The sequence below is a fragment of the Adiantum capillus-veneris genome, chromosome 20 (genome assembly GCF_014529385.1).
Source record: "Adiantum capillus-veneris isolate H3 chromosome 20, ASM1452938v2, whole genome shotgun sequence".
NCBI lineage: Eukaryota > Viridiplantae > Streptophyta > Polypodiopsida > Polypodiales > Pteridaceae > Adiantum > Adiantum capillus-veneris.
In genome coordinates this window covers 142,053,174-142,058,632 of record NC_140950.1, presented here as the reverse complement: position 1 = coordinate 142,058,632, position 5,459 = coordinate 142,053,174, and positions in this window count along the sequence as shown.

The window sequence follows — 5,459 nt, the reverse complement described above, 5'->3', positions numbered from 1 at the left end:
ATGAATTGGATGGGTACAATCACCTAATGCAGGATTACATGATGCAACATGTTCTTGTGTCAAAGGGCATTCGGAATGTTGTGCAGGGCATTGATGTATGTCATGGTTCTGAGGACACAAGCGATGTTGAGGATGTTGCAGGTTTTGGTTGTAGGGTTGCTACGGCTGAGCAAGCTCATTGGGATGTTAGAGATGCGCAGGCTCATGCATTGACTGCATTATCCATGAAGTGCACTATTACTCCTCACATTCGTTCAACTAAATCTACAAACTTGGGATATTCTGGCTAGTCTTTATGCAAGTCGCAATGAGGCTAAATTGCATTGCTGCATAAAGAGTTGGAGTCGAAGATTATCATGAGAAAGATGAAATGGACACTTTACTTGCTGGTATCAAGGGTATTAATGAGCAACTTATTTCTGCAAGACAAATCATTTTGATAGTTCCCTTGTGCAGACTGTTCTTGATGTTTTGCCAAATTCTTACCATAATTTTGCTAGTACTTCGAGACTTATGACCCAAGGAAATCCCAAAGTTGTCAAGTTTGATGCATTGATTGCAGTATCTGTAAATCACACTATTACTCCTCACATTCCTCAACTAAACAGGCTTGGGAAATTCTTGATGGTCTTTTTGCAAGGGTGATAGAAAGGTTATACCATTTTTCTCTTTTTATTGGCCATGGCACACACACACACACACACACACACACACACACACACACACACCCAAGAAGAAGAGAGTTTTAACGTCGTAGGAAACTATCCCAAGAGACCTTAAAGATCTAGCCGATGAGGAGTTGAACTCAAGACCAGTTATTCAAGAGGGAAATGGCATAACCAATCTACCACACTTGGGTGATAGAAAGGTTATACCATTTTCCTCTTTTTATTGGCACACACACACACCCACACACCCGAGAAGAAGAGAGTTTTAATGTCGTAGGAAACTATCCTAAGAGACCTTAAAGATCTAGCCGACGAGGAGTTGAACTCAAGACCTGTTATTCAAGAGGGAAATGGCATAACCAATCTACCACACTTGGGTGATAGAAAGGTTATACCATTTTCCTCTATTTATTGGCACACACACACACCCACACACACACACACCCAAGAAGAAGAGAGTTTTAACGTTGTAGGAAACTATCCCAAGAGATCTTAAAGATCTAGCCGACGAGGAGTTGAACTCAAGACTTGTTGAACAAAGAGAAAGAGAGAGAGAATAAAAAACCAAAGAGAGAGAGAGAGAGGGGGGAGAAGACGAAAGAGAGAGGTAAGGGGAGAAAACAAAGAGAGAAAGAGATTATGTTAAAATTTAAATTAAATTATGTTAGATTACATTTAAATTTATGTTTATGTTGCGTTTAAGATTAGCTTAGATTTAGATTTACGTTAAATTAGATTTAGGTTTATTTAGGTTAGATTAGATTAGATTAGATTTATGTTTATTTTGAGTTAGATTTTTGTTAGATTAGATTTTAGGTTTATTTACGTTAGATTAGATTAGATTTATGTTTATTTTGAGTTTAAGATTAAATTAGATCTAGATTTATGTTCGATGGACTATCTTTTTTTAGATTTAGGTTAGATTTTAATGCATGTAAATGAAGGTGTGCTCATGATGTTAAACATTGTATGAAAAACACTTGCTCATATGAAAAACACTGAAAAAGACTCCGTTTTTCTACATGAGAAAATTTCCTTCGCTCACAGCGTCGACAGTCCATACGGACCAGCAATTCCACCTGCATGTTCGACTGCTGCTGCCATACAATAAGCCGTCATGATCAGCCAATGGAAGAGCAAATTGAGCCTACACAAAAATTAGTGATGCAAGATGACGATTTCAAGGGTCACACACACACACACACACACACACACACACACACACACACACACACACACACACACACACACACACACACAACACAGCCCGTCAAATCTAGAGTAAGAATTAAGTGCTTTGAGCAGGCATCAACTACATTGCAAGAATGGCGTACCTGCATGCTACAGACAAAGATCTACTGTGAAAAGATGTTAAGATGCTGTGAAATGCTACAGCTAGTGAAGAGGCAAAGGGGTTTTGTCCACTACATGCTCTATCATGTAAACGTGGGTGTGTAGATTTCGTGTATCCACAAATATAGGCATTGACCAATAAAGACGAGATTACAACCCGGTGGCTCTGATCTCTGTGCACCTCTAGACCGAGGTGTGCGGGGATTGGACATGACTAGAGAATGTGAGGTAGTTTACAGTGTGAACACACACACACACACACACACACACACACACACACACACACAGAGAGAGAGAGAGAGAGAGAGAGAGAGAGAGAGAGAGAGAGAGAGAGAGAGAGAGAGAGAAGATGGAGGATGCCAATAGAAGATTAAATTTATGTCCAGGTTATAAGGTTTTCACCTTCATTATGAGTAGTGACGAGGATGTGGGGCCGTCCAACCGCAACACCTATCTCTCAACGAGGATCTTATGTCCTTGTAATCAATGCAAGCATGCTGTGCGACGGACAAGATGCGTGTCTTTGCAGCACGTTCGCGAATTTGGCGAGTTTGATGTATCTATTATAGATCGAGTTGTTGCCAATTATAACTCGTCGGACTCTGACACTGGCCAACAAGCAGCAATCTTGCAACCCAATAGACGTGTTCGCAGGCGCTTGGGTCAAGCAGCATATGTGAGGCCACAAGATGTAGCCTCTGACAGTTCGGGGTATGATCTTGCCCCCAGGGATGAAGAGACTCTCTCTATGGTACGAGTTACCATATTGGCCCCGACTCATGATCAATCACTTGCTCAATCCAATGCACATATTCAAGAATGTGGGTAATCTGCTATGGGACCATCTGACCGGCAAGAAAGATACTTTGGGAGCCAGGGTTGACCTTAGAAATGTGGATCGTATGGAGCAATATTGGCCGCAGACAGCATCCGATGGATTGATAAAACTCCCTAAAGCACCATGGATTTTCACAGGAGCCCAAGAACGCAGAGTAAAAGAGACCATTCGATTTGTGCGGAAGGAAAGCTTACCGATTTGAAGTCACACGACTGGCATAAAATGTGTCAGGTATGTTCATAGTGGAATATATCATAGTGGGAATTGTGTAACAAATTTGTGTATGAACTTTAATATCATTGCTGCACGTGTTTTGCAGTTTATTTTACTGGTGGCCATTGAGGGATGTTTGTCTCTTGATGTCCGTAACACAATCTACAAACTTGCGAAGTTGGTGCAATGGATCTCACAAAAGGAGATCAACGTAGACTCCATACCATTCGCCAAACTAAACGCTATGGAGGTTGTGTGCATGTTTGAGAAACACTTTTCTACTACCATGCTAACCATTCAGGTGCATATTCTTGTTCACATAGTTGATGAGGTGGAAATAGCTGGCACAGTGCATTCCAAATGGATGTTATTTTTAGAACGTTTCATGACAACGGTCAAGGGATATGTGCGTCAGAAGGCACGTCCGGAGGGTAGCATGGCAGAAGATTGGCTGGTATCAGAGTCCCTAGTGTACATTGGAGAGTGGCTACATGGATTTGATAAAGCCCGGGACATGCTATGGCGAACCATAGATGATGAGCGCATATCTGGGATTGTCATGTGCAATCTCGGTGTTGAGAAGAAGATTATGAAAGATCTAGAGGTTAAAATCAACTGATTTTTCATGCTTCACAATCCAGTGATGCAAAAGTGGATTTTCACAATATGAGGATGCAAAGCAAGAGCAACAAAGGACATGAATCGAGTGGAGACGGGGAAGACGACCACCGATGCACTATCCGACGGGTCTGGAGAAGCCTACCAACATTCATGAGCTTAAGATTGTTGCACAACCAATTGAAAAGCGCACAATAGTGCGGTGAAGAAGTGACTGAGGAGAAGTGGGAGTACTCTCGGGGTTGCGCAACCAAGGTAAGTTTGCAATGTACGACTAGTGACTTTCTAGATGTTTGAACGGCCATTCATAATCTTTGTTGGTTGTAGTATAAGTCATACACAGCAGCATGGTGTAAAGGTCGACATTTTAGGGTGGAATGGATCGACAAAAAGCGTTTTACTCAAGATTGTGGAATCATGGCAAACTTTGAACAGTCTAGTCGACGACGATCCTCTGATGCAGATCCTGTGGTGGTGGAACTCATTTACTTCAGCACGTTACAAGAGATTTTGAGGATCGATTATAGAGGATTTTTTGTCAACTTGTTCGACGTGCAATGGTTCAAGATAATCATGGAGGGTCGCAATGCTACTGTGCGTAGATGAGAGTCTGGTTTTGTTGAGGTGGATTCAACTACGAAATGGATTGACCGAAGAGACACTTTCGTACTACCCGAGCATTGTGAACAAGTAAGTATGTTTCATCCTACAAAGTTTGCATCAAACTGGCGGTACGTCATAGAGGTAGCCCCTCTTAGTGCACAGACATATGAAGGCTACCATGTGCCAATCATAGTGGCATCAATGGAGGTGATCGAAGAAGATGCTCAGTCAGAAGCCGTTGAGGTGGTGCCAAACGAGCATCAATTAAGCTGCTACTCTCTATGGGGTGCATGGAGAGGATCTACAAAATGAAACGGAGGTCATCTGTTTAAACGGAGAGCTCTATATAGATATAGGAAGTTATGCTGAGCTTTGTGAGGATGAGAGAGAGACCTCTTAAAGCCATAAATATTGTATTTGAACAATTTTGCTCCGTTTTATAATATATATTACAAGTATTCACGTGGCTTTTTGTCCATTTTTGTCTATATGCGTCATTGTATTTAATGGTCTTTGCATCCACTCTAGGTACGTATGCTCTAGGTATGTTCTCACAAGTAGGGACAACGAGCATTGCGCTCCGAGTGCGATGGAGATTGAAGCTGCAATCGCGAAGGTCTGCTCAATATAGATGCTGCTCGTCCCACCCCTAGATCTAGTTGATCGGGTGAAAGAGAAACTAAGAAGCACTACTACTGCTTCTCAGCGTCTCTTTCACCCGATCAATTAGATTTAGTGGTGGGGCAAGCAACTTCTATGAGCAGACCTTTGCGATGCAGCTTCAGTCTCCATCACACCTGGAGCGCAGTGCTTTTACAAATTCACAGAAATTCAACGAAATCTCTCTACACAGGAATTCCTCCCCCTTTATGAGTCCTCTCTCTCTCTTTCTCTCTCTCTCTCTCTCTCTCTCTCTACTTGTCCATGTTTTCTTCTCTATTCATTCAATATTAAGATTAAATGTTCGTGTGTTTAATGCAGGTATGGTTGATGATGAGTTTCTTTCTTCTTTGTCACCCCAGAAAAGATAGTGGTATGTGGAGCGTCATCACTCTGGAGCACCATCATGTGTTCCTACTCCTTTAGCATCTCCCTCTGTTTCAGAGCATTCAGCACGCTCCGAAGCTTCAATGTCGACGAGATGATCTTCACACTCGTCTAGGCAC